Below are 12281 nucleotides of genomic sequence, written 5' to 3' on the forward strand. Positions count from 1 at the left end.
GCACTGTAAGCCGCTAAAAGCTATTGCACAATAGTGTGTGTGAAAAGAAAATTGAGGATCTGTTAGATAATCAAATGGTTCAAATGGCTCCAAGCACTATGGGACTTAACATCTGAGGTCATCACTCCCCTAGACTTAGAACTACTTAAACCTAACTAACCTAAGGACATCACACACATCCATGCCCGAGGCAGGATTCGAACACGCTTCCGTAGCAGCCGCGTGGTTCCGGAATGAAGCACGTATAACCGCTCGGCCTGTTAGATAATCAGTTTGGTTTTAGGAAAGGTAAATGCAGCAGAGAAGAATTTCTGACTTAACGGTTGATAATGAAGCAAGACTAAAGAAAAATCAATACACGTTTACAGGATTTGTCAACCTGGACAAAGAGTTCGACAGTGTAAAATGGTGCAAGATGTTCGAAATTCGGAGAAAAATAGGGGTAAGATATAGGGAGTGACGGGTAATATAACGAGGAATAAGAGTGGACGATAAGGAACGAAGTGCTCGGATTAAAAAGGGGGTAAGACAGGGATGTAGTCTTCCGCCCCTATTGTTCAAGCTGTACATCGAAGAAGGAATGTTGGAAATAAAAGAACGGTTGATGAGTGGAATTAAAATTCAGGGTGAAAGGATATCAGTGATACGATTCGCTGATGATATTGCTATCCTGAGTGAAAGTGAAGAAGAATTACAAGATCTGCGGGATGGAATGAACAATCTAATGAGTGCAGAATATGGACTGAGTGTAAATCGAAGAAAGACGAGAGTAATGAGAAGTAGCCGAAACGAGATCAACGGAATACTTAACATCAGGATCGATGGTCACGAAGTGGATGACGTTTAAGGAATTATTCTATCTAGGCAGCAAAATAACCAGTGACGCAAGGAGCAAGGAGAACATCAAAAGCAAAGTAGCCCAGGCAAAAAGGGCATTCCTGAAGTCTACTAGTATAAAACACAGGTATTGATTCAAGAAAGAAGTTTCTGAGAATATGCGTCTGAGCCATATGGCAGTGAAACATGGACTGTGAGAAAATCGGAACATGAGAGAATCGACGTATTTGAGATGTGGTGCTACAGATGAACGTTGAAAATTAGGCGGACTGATGAGGTGAATGAGGAAGTTCTTCGCAGAAACGGCGAGGAAAGGCATATGTGTAAAACACTGACAAGAAGAAGGCACAGGATGATAGGACATCTGTTAAAACGTCAGGGACTGACTTCCATGGTACTAGAGGGAGCTGCAGAGGGCAAGAACTGGAAGACTGAGATTGCAATACATCCAGGAAATAGTTGAGGACGTAGGTTGGAAGTATTACTGTGAGATGTAACTTCCTGGCAGATTAAAACTGTGTGACGGACAGACTCGAACTCGGGACCTTTGCCTTTTGCGGGCAAGTGCTCTACCACCTGAGCTACCCAAGCACGACTCACGCCCCGTCCTCACAGCTTGACTTCCGCCAGTACCTCGTCTCCTACTTCCCAAACTTCGCAGAAGCTCTCCTGCGAACCCTGCTGTGAGGACGAGGTGTGAGTCGTGCTTGGGTGCTCAGTTGGTAGAGCACTTGCCGGCGAAAGGCGAAAGTCCCGAGTTCGAGTCTCGGTCCGGCACACAGTTTTAATCTGCCAGGAAGTTTCATATCAGCGCACACTCCGCCGCAGAGTGAAAATCTCATTCTGGAAACATCCCCCAGGCTGAGGCTAAGTCATGTGTCCGCAATATCGTTTCTTCCAGGAGTGCTAGTTCTGCTAGGTTCACAAGAGAGCTTCTGTGGAAAGTAGGAGACGAGGTACTGGCGGAAGTAAAGCTGTGAGGACGGGGCGTGAGTCGTGCTTGGGTAGCTCAGATGGTAGAGCACTTGCCGGCAAAAGGCGAAAGTCCCGAGTTCGAGTCTCGGTCCGGCACACAGTTTTAATCTACCAGCAAGTTTCATATCAGCGCACACTCCGCCGCAGAGTGAAAATCTCATTCTACTCTGAGCTGGTTGGCACAGGTGAGGAATTCGTGGCGGCCCTCATCAATGCACTCAGAAGACAGACGACTCAAAAAAAAAAAAAAAAAAAAAAAAATGAAGGAAAGAATAAAAAAACTTAGCTGGGAGGCGGGCACGTTCTCTCACATAAAAAAAGGGCTGTCTTTGACGGCCACTGAACGATACTCACTAGAAAACCCCATTACAGAATGCAGTTTCCAGTGCTTTCTACCCAATCGCGAGAGCATACGGTGAGAAAACAGTGAGTGTAATGAGAGGCGGCCAATGCCGGACGCTGTGGCGGAGTTCCGCTCGGACCGCGTGGCCTTTACCGCTTCAGGGTCACTTGTTTGCACGCGCATCGGTCGCGGAGCGCGGCACAGGCCAGCCGGCAAGCCAGTGGCCGCGCCGGGGCGGGGCGGTGTACGCCTTGTAAACAGCGCCTGGTAGTGCCTTCTGCATGCGCGCTCTTTGTGGCGCCGGCTGCCGACTCATGCTCCGACCGTCCCAATAAAAGGCGACCTTGTGCCGAGGGTCTGGCAACGCTGTCTAGACTGCCATGTTTTTTTCGCGGCAGGTTGCGAGCAGCGAGCGAGTGGGACAACTCGGCGCAAACAGACCCGCGAGCAAACGGAAAGAGTTGGCGGCGGTTCCGCACTGCTAGATACTTGGCCAGTTATGTGGGAACTACATTAGTGAGTAACCGCAATCAGAAAGAAAATCGGATGTTCTGCAGTAATATTTATTTGCTCAAACTTGCTTCTCTCTCGATCTGTGATAGCCGGAAACCTGGAAGCGATCAAATAAATAATATATTTTTCGTTGGAAACAAAGTGCATGCTGCCACTCATATTGTTCACAAAGGTTATTATTAACATTGTCCGCCCCCGGTAGCTGAGTGGTGTCGGTACGGTAACTCAGCGTGTTCGGTCAGCGGGTTAGCTGCCCTCTGTAATAAAAGAAACTTGAGTTAATGGATCAACGACGAACTGAAACGGGTGTCTTGCGACGTCCGCCCCGAGCAGATACAACGAAAGAAAACGAACAAAATGAGATTTTTTAAAAAAGTGGTCAGCGCAACATTGTCAATCCTAAGGGCCCGGGTTCGATTCCCGGCTGGGTCGGATATTTTCTCCGCTTAGGGACTGGGTTTTGTGTTGTCATCATCATCATCATCATTTCATCCCCATCGACGCGCAAGTCGCCGAAGTTGCGTCACATCGAAGGACTTGCACCAGGCGAGCGGCCTACCCGACGGGAGGCCCTCGTCACACGTCATTATTATTATTAACATTTTTGTAAGCATTACTCATATACGCACATCGGATATGCCAACTATTTTTCGACGTGTTTATTTCTTTATATATATTTTGCTTTCCATCGCTGATGAGAATGGCAGGCTATTTCCGAACAGACTGATGAGTTCATTGACGCCGAAGTTATGCATTTGTACTATGGTGACACTGTTTATTTGTTAAGTATTGGGATTTGAGCTCTTACTTTATTATAAACACATTTTCTCTGTTTCGTTGTACCAGAGAGGAAGTTATAGATCGTATACCGAGAGAAAACCTCCCTAAACAAGAACATCGGTAAGGGTACATGTTAAGTTCGACCACTCTACTCCTTGATTGTATTCTGTAAGATGTAAAACATCATTATCTTGTAGATTTGTCTGTATACTATTTTTCTGAGGATAGACCGTTTGTAATGCTTCAACAGCTATGCTTCGAGGGTGTGGAAATTTATATTCTGGAAAGTTAAGTTTTGGTTTCTGTTGTCAGACTTAATAATCCCAAGTTGGCAGTTGATTTAATTAAACATTGTTCGAGTGGCTGTACATTGGTATAAACTTTTTTCTCCTGCTGGCGCTTGGATTCAGTCTTGATGCTCTTCTTAAAATCCTTTTTCCAGCGCTGAAAATTTTTTGCGTTGTGGTGAAGCTGCCATCCATATTGGCGGTACATATTCTAACATCGGTCTTGCAAAAGTGCACTATGTACATTAATGCTCATAAATTAAGGATAATGCTGATACATGGTGAAACAACGCTCTGGTGGGCGATTTGCGGGTTTAAATCACCTCGGGGTATGACCATGCCGTGCATTTGACCAGCGGTCGCCGCACGGTGGCGCTAGCAGCAGTCCACGTACGCAGAGGTGTGTTGCTGCATGTTAGAGTACGGTGCAGCGAGTAAGTGTGCAGATGTTTTCACACCTGCTAATGGTGACTGTGTGTTGAAAATGGCTCAAAGAACACATATTGATGACGTTATGAGGGGTAGAACACTAGGGCGACTGGAGGCTGGCCAAACACAGCAGGTCGTAGCACGGGTCCTCCGTGTGCCCCAAAGTGTGATTACAAGACTATGGCAACGATTCCACCAGACAGGAAACATGTCCAGGCGCTACAGTACGGGACGTCCACAGTGTACAACACTACAAGAAGACCTATATCTCACCATCAGTGCCCGCACACGGCCACGGAGTACTGCAGGTAGCCCTGCTCGGGACCTTACCGCAGCCACTGGAACAGCTGTCACCAGACACTCAGTCTACAGACGGCTAAACAGACATGGTTTATTCGCCGGGAGACCTGCAAGGTACATTACACTGACCCCTGGTCACAGGAGAGCCCGTAAAGCCTGGTGTCAAGAACACAGTACATGGCCATTGGAACAGTGGTCCCAGGTTATGTTCACGCACGAGTCCAGGTATAATCTGAACAGTGATTCTCACCGGGTTTTCATCCGGCGTGAACCAGGAGCCAGATACCAATGTCCTTGAAAGGGACCTGTATGGAGGTCGCGGTTTGATGGTGTGGGGTGGGATTATGATTGGTGTACGTACACCCCTGCATGTCTTTGACGGAGGAAGTGTAACAGGTCAAGTGTATCGGGACGTCATTTTGCAACAGTATGTCCGCCTTCTCATGGGTGCAGTGGGTCCCACCTTCCTCCTGATGGATGATAACGCACGGCCCCACCGAGCTGCCATCATGGAAGAGTATCTTGAAACAGAAGATATCAGGCGAATGGAGTGGCCTGCCTGTTCTCCAGATCGAGTATGTCTGGGATGCTCTCGGTCGACGTATCGCTGCACGTCTTCAAACCCGTACGACACTTCAGGAGCTCCGATAGGCACTGGTGCAAGAATGGGAGGCTATACCCCAGCAGCTGCTCGACCACCTGATCCAGAGTATGCCAACCAGTTGTGCGGCATGTGTACGTGCGCATGGTGATCATACCCCATATGGATGTCGGGATACATTTTCAGGAAACAGTGGCGTTTTGTAGTACATGTGTTTCCAGACAATCTTGTCAACTTATCACCAATGTCGTGGACTTACAGATCTACGTCGTGTGTGTTCCCTATGTGCCTATGCTATTAGCGCCAGGTTTGTGTAGTGCCACGTTATGTGGCACCACGTTCTGCAATTATCCTTAATTTATGAACATGAGTGTATATATGAGGGTAGTGAAGATGCTCCATGCAATTTTCTTTTATTAATTTTAGTAAATTTAGTCTATTTCTTGCTTTCATGATTAATCCATTGATTTTTTTGTCTATATGTCATCGTCGCGTCTAAGGTAATTCCAAGCTATTTGACAGATTTTCTTGGTGTGATTTGTTTTCCCCATAATGTTAATATAAATTCTTCTGCCTTTTTTGGATGTAATTTATGAGATTTCTGTGCATTTCTGAGCATTTGGGCGTATTTTCCATTTGTCAAGCCACGGTTCCAACACACTGGTATATTGTTTTACTAATATATTTAGGCCTTCAGGTGTGCATGCGTGGGTCCAGTAATCCATAACACAAGCATAAACGCCTAAAGTGTCCATTCAACTTGACTGGCAAAGAAGTATCTGATGTATCTAAAGCGATAATATTGCTCATTGAGGTACTCCAGAGTCTGAATGAAATGGTGTTGATTTGCTGTCAGTTGTGAATACCGATGTTGGTTTGTTATCAAGTGAACTTGGTATTAGTTTTACCAATTTAACCGGGAAGTCAAGTTTCGTTGACTTATACAAAGTCCCGAATGCCAGACATTACCAAACGCATGTACAGTATGACGACTAAGGCAGAATCTCCAACATTTAGTACTTGTGTCACGCTTCTTGGTACTCAAAAAGTTGGATTCGTTCTTGAATGCGCTTTTCTATAACCTGCTTGCACAGGCGGAATATTGCACATTGTTATATTGTTGGTTCGAATTGACTATGTAGTTTTAATACTTTGTAATACATGTTACACATAATCGGGTGGTTATAAGTAAAGTTCAATTACTCACGGAGCTCCAGTATGATCTACAATTATCGTATGGCAGTGAAATTAGTCAGATGTGCTAATGTGTTAATAAAGAACCAAAAACAATACTTCCAATTTAGGCCACCTGATGCAAATATGGCGCTGTACATTACAAATCTGGCGCTTTTAAGACGGTATGATATCCATGCCGTCATTTGACAAGCCACAGCTTGGATGAACAGTGCAGCAATCACAGTGCTGCACTGAGAGGTCTGAGGAGGGGCCCGGTGTCATTAAATGATTGAAAGAAGATGATATGGAAAGTCGAGATAACGGGTGAGCTTGATGTGGTACATGGAAGAGGAAGGCGTCCTATGCCGATACACGTTACTGACGAGGTTGCTGTTGCTGTAACAAACCATGCAGCCCATGTCTCGGGTAGTTTTAGTGCTCCTATAGTGTCACGAAAATTGTCCATCATGATCAACAGCGGGGAAAGTTTTCCGATCTATTTTACACTGGTACTACTACAAAATCAAGACGATGCAGCAAGTGGAACCTCATGATCCACATCAACGTTCCGAATTTGCTGAATATTGCCGGGCAATATTCTGTCGAGTGATGGGGCACATTTTACGCTACAGAGTGTGAGGAATACACAAAACTGCCGAATTTCGGGTACTGGTTTACAGCGTGTTGTGCACGAAGAGCCATTGCTCGCCCCGTATTTGTCTGTATGTTATGGATTCACAAGCATTTTTATTCACAGTCCGTTCTACTTTGAAGACAATATACCCAGACGTCCCGTCAATTGCACCGTGATGTCTGCACATTATCTAGACCTCCTGGTACAGAGTGTGTTTCCTGCTTTGGAAGAGCCCAACTGTGTGGGAACGACTGTTTTCATGCAACATGAGCCAACAACTCATGTCACTCTACCAGTGAGAGATCTACTTAATGCAACCTTCCATAGCCGTGTTACCTCCAGAGGTTTCGAAGCGCGGTGTGTGAGATCCCCTGATCTGAATCCATGTGGCTTTTGTCTCTGGGATCGGATAAAAGAATTCGTTTACCACGACCGCCTTCGGTCTCTACCCGATCTTAAGGCCAATGTACAGGAAATATTCCACCGGAACCGCTGTGAGTAACTGTTGATCTCGTCGTTTTACGACTGCAGTATTTCGTCGACGTCGATACTGAAAAACTGTGTAATCAGTGATTTACAATAACATTAACGTTTTGCTTTTCTCATTTGTCTGCCATATTCTGCACGCGCTCAGTTCCTAATCCATTACACCTGGAAAAACTTTTACACGTGGTTTTCGAATTCACGAAGCCAGCTTTCCACCTGATGTCCAAAACTGGAACTAGTGTTTTGAAACGTAAATCGGTTCCGCGTTTAACGGAGTCGAATATCTACCAATTTTCGCTACCATACGACAGTTACAGCCCACACTGGAACTCTTTGAGTAGCTGCACTTTCATTACAACCACCTGGTGTACGAGTATACCATCGTACATTTATGCCAACATACGTTAAACGACTATATATTTCTCTGGAATCGTTTTCTTGTCTCTGAATCAAATTGCCCCCAGCACGTAGCATTTTCGTGAATTTTCAGATGTCTGTGGCATTTCTTTACACCCAAACAAGACGTAATTTATGTCTTCTTTTTCGCTGCAGGATCAATTTACTATATAACCAACACATATTCCGAACAGATATTTCTTAAAGCATCTATAATTACATTTTAGACTCAGAATTGATACAGATGACTTCTTGGGATGTGTAATTGTAATAGACATTTCAGAATCTCTGGTTGTTCGTACCTGTCATTTATCTAGAGTATGGTTTTATTTTGTGCCTTTATTTCACCTGGCGAGACTAGCGCCTTCGAGCTGTCACTTATATCCAACCATATGACTTTAATAAGTTAACCTTAAAAAGTTGAATTGAAGGCAGTTCTCAGATGAATCTTCAGGAATAACATCAGCATGGAATTCGTCCGAAACAAGTTTGATACAGTGGCACTAAGAAGGGCAATATCTCAGAAAGTGGTGGCATTGAAATGCCCAGTGGAGAAGTCAGGAAGTTCCACCAGCCAGAAGCCTAAACATGCGTAGGCATTTTACAGTTAGACAACATCAGTCATGGACACGCAAGAAGGGTCGTCAGCGAAAGGTACACCCAGAGGAGCGGAATAATTTTGAAACGCAAACTGAATAGTGACAATACCGACACGGCAGTCACTGCCTCGGCGACATCCTTCATCAGACAACCTGTAGTCTCTGCACAAGCAGAGCTGGATAATATGGACAAGAACATATTAAACCTAACGGTATGGTTTAGGGTACTCCTTTGTGATTCATACAATGGTCAGCCAGAACATTATGACCAGCGATCTACTGTCGATATAAAACCGTCCAGGCGATAGCAGCATCACATGGGGAGGTACAACTACTAGTCAGACATACAGACAGTGCATGTAGTATCAGTGAGCATGGTGTCCGTATATAGAATGGAGAAGGTGCGAGATCTATCTGAGTTTGCTCGATTCTACGTTGACCTCAGTGTCAGGGCCCTGCTATGCTGAGAGGGAGGTGTGGTCTTCTGGAGTGCCTCTCATTGATTGTTACTGATCGTAGGAGGACCTCTTTAACGTCTATGGTATCGATTCGGTGTGGCAGTGCGATCTCTGGACAATGCGACAAGAGGTTCGGCTGTTTCATTTTATTAGTAATCTGTCGGCCTCTACAGTATGAAAAGCCACTCTTAAATCAAGCAGAGTCAAAATCACCTTTTCACACATGTCCAAGCATGTCTGTTATCATTCTTGGATGCTGATCGGTTTAACATTTGCTTTAACTCAAAATGTGCAACTATCGAGAGAGAGATTAAGGATATCTGTAAGAATTGGTGTAATAATGATGGGCAAGTTTGTATTCGTACCTATACCCACACCATCATTACCTATTGTCTCGGAAGAGATTCTCATGATTGTTTCCCGTATTGTGCCTTGTTTTAAGAAAACTCAACTCTCACGAAGGTGCTGTCTTGGGTCTGATAATTTGTTAAGTTGAAGAGCTGACTGCTGGTGAGAAAATGTCGTTTCATTCGTCTCAGAGGAGTGATCTCTAAAGAGCCTTATCAACTTTATATAAAATTCTTATAGCATATTCCCGTAGAAAAAAAAGAAAAAACTATTTTTGACCTTAGCTGACAAGGGCAATATTGACTGAAACTATGCTAGCAATCCTGCCTCTACGCCAACACTAAGAGAGAGATTTCTCGTTCAAAGTGGACGGAAATAGGCTGCTTGGCTAACTTATCCAGCTGCAGTTTACACTATTGTTCTTTATCTAAGTGGATGCTGGAAGTGTCACCCTTGTCCATACAATGTAGCGCTCTTTATTTCCATTTCTCCCTCTTATAAGTAATTGTTTTTATTTGGAATTGCATAATATAAGTTTCTGTAAATATAAGAGCTTGGCTGCCTCTCTGATCCAGTTCTAAGCCTGTTACAGTGCTCTCCTGGCCTTGTATGATATGGATGTGTTTCCTTCATTTGCCAGTATATTTGTATCGCCCGCAAACTGAACTATTTTTTAAAGATCCGTCCAGTGTCTTTGGGGAAACGTTTTATGATGATCAAGATTAGGAGTGGACGATCTGCAGAACCCTTTGGAATATCCTACTTACCCTGACACATCGATTATATATTTTCAAGCACACAGTTTCTAAAGATGAAAATAAGAGAAGTTCAGTTACGCATATTGTGAAAAGATCTGATCTTATTAATGACCTAACCTATTTCAGCAGTATTGTGGCATCATCAGTTATTAATTCAATTCAGTTTGTAAAGTGTAAACATGGTTTAGTTACTAACTATTGTGACGAAATTGGGTCTAATTTTTAGAGGCGACAGTCTCACTACACTCAGCCCCTGCTGCCGTGGAACGTAACCCAGAAATCTGAGAAACAGATGACGTTTAATTTTTTAAACTCTTCGGTTTTGTACAATCTTTTTTTACATTACTGTATATCTTGCGATCTGCGGCGAAATGACTGTTAACTCTACAAGTCACACAATGATCGTTAACTCACCAACCAAACTCACAATAATATAATTTCGTTGGAGATAGGAAACTATACATTGATTTAAAGAAAGTCCTACAGAACCTAACAGACATAAGGTTTCTATTCTTCTCGGCACAGTTTTTGATCATGCGATGTTGCTCAAAGTGGGACCTGTCGCATAAACGGATAGCTCCTGATAGGTCACACAGTGGGGATACAGGATCATCATTACTGAATTTTATGAAATAAAATCGTCGCAACTTCGGAACGGTTTGCATTTTCAAACTGTACGGTTGATCGAGGGGCATGATGGTGATTAGTATGTGTATGCATGGATTAGTTTAGTGACGAAACCCACTTTCATTTCGATAGGTTCGTCAATAGGTAAAATCGGTGCATTCAGGGGAATGAGAATCCGCATCTCGCCATCAAGAAGTCTCTTCACCCCCAATGAGTGTCTATGTCGTGTCCAATGTCCGGTCACGGAATACTCGGTGCGATATTCGTTGATGGCACGATGACTGCCGAACGGTACGTGAAGGTTTTGGCAGATGATCTCATCCCTGTTATCCAAAGTGACCCTGATTTCGACAAGATGTGGTTCATGCGAGACGGAGCTGGTTCCCATCGAAGCAGGAGAGTGTTTGATGTCCTGGAGGAACACTTTCGGGACCTCATTCTGATACTGGGGTGGTCAGAGGCCACTGGCACTGGCCTCGATTGGCCGCGATATCCTCCGAATGTGAACACATGCGACTCCTTTTTGTGAGGCTACGTTAAAGACAAGGTGCACAGGCAAATGTTCCGATACTTCAGCTGCTCATGCAGAATTTCGATAATCGTCTGTGGCATTTCATCGGGAATGATGTCAAGCATATCGAACATGTCGTAAAATAAATCCGAAAACCTATAGTACGTTTACATGTTGAATAAAGTGTGTGCACGCCGTATTTTGTAACTAATTTACGTTTTTTAATACACTTCAATAATTGTCACCCTTCGGTCCAGATATCTCTCCAGACAGTTCAGGAATCGACTATACAAAACCCTTATCCAGCCTGTTGTACTACACTCCTGGAAATTGAAATAAGAACACCGTGAATTCATTGTCCCAGGAAGGGGAAACTTTATTGACACATTCCTGGGGTCAGATACATCTCATGATCACACTGACAGAACCACAGGCACATAGACACAGGCAACAGAGCATGCACAATGTCGGCACTAGTGCAGTGTATATCCACCTTTCGCAGCAATGCAGGCTGCTATTCTCCCATGGAGACGATCGTAGAGATGCTGGATGTAGTCCTGTGGAACGGCTTGCAATGCCATTTCCACCTGGCGCCTCAGTTGGACCAGCGTTCGTGCTGGACGTGCAGACCGCGTGAGACGACGCTTCATCCAGTCCCAAACATGCTCAATGGGGGACAGATCCGGAGATCTTGCTGGCCAGGGTAGTTGACTTACACCTTCTAGAGCACGTTGGGTGGCACGGGATACATGCGGACGTGCATTGTCTTGTTGGAACAGCAAGTTCCCTTGCCAGTCTAGGAATGGTAGAACGATGGGTTCGATGACGGTTTGGATGTACCGTGCACTATTCAGTGTCCCCTCGACGATCACCAGTGGTGTACGGCCAGTGTAGGAGATCGCTCCCCACACCATGATGCCGGGTGTTGGCCCTGTGTGCCTCGGTCGTATGCAGTCCTGATTGTGGCGCTCACCTGCACGGCGCCAAACACGCATACGACCATCATTGGCACCAAGGCAGAAGCGACTCTCATCGCTGAAGACGACACGTCTCCATTCGTCCCTCCATTCACGCCTGTCGCGACACCACTGGAGGCGGGCTGCACGATGTTGGGGCGTGAGCGGAAGACGGCCTAACGGTGTGCGGGACCGTAGCCCAGCTTCATGGAGACGGTTGCGAATGGTCCTCGCCGATACCCCAGGAGCAACAGTGTCCCTAATTTG

This window comes from Schistocerca piceifrons, chromosome 1 (assembly GCF_021461385.2).
Source record: "Schistocerca piceifrons isolate TAMUIC-IGC-003096 chromosome 1, iqSchPice1.1, whole genome shotgun sequence".
Classification (NCBI taxonomy): Eukaryota; Metazoa; Arthropoda; class Insecta; order Orthoptera; family Acrididae; genus Schistocerca; species Schistocerca piceifrons.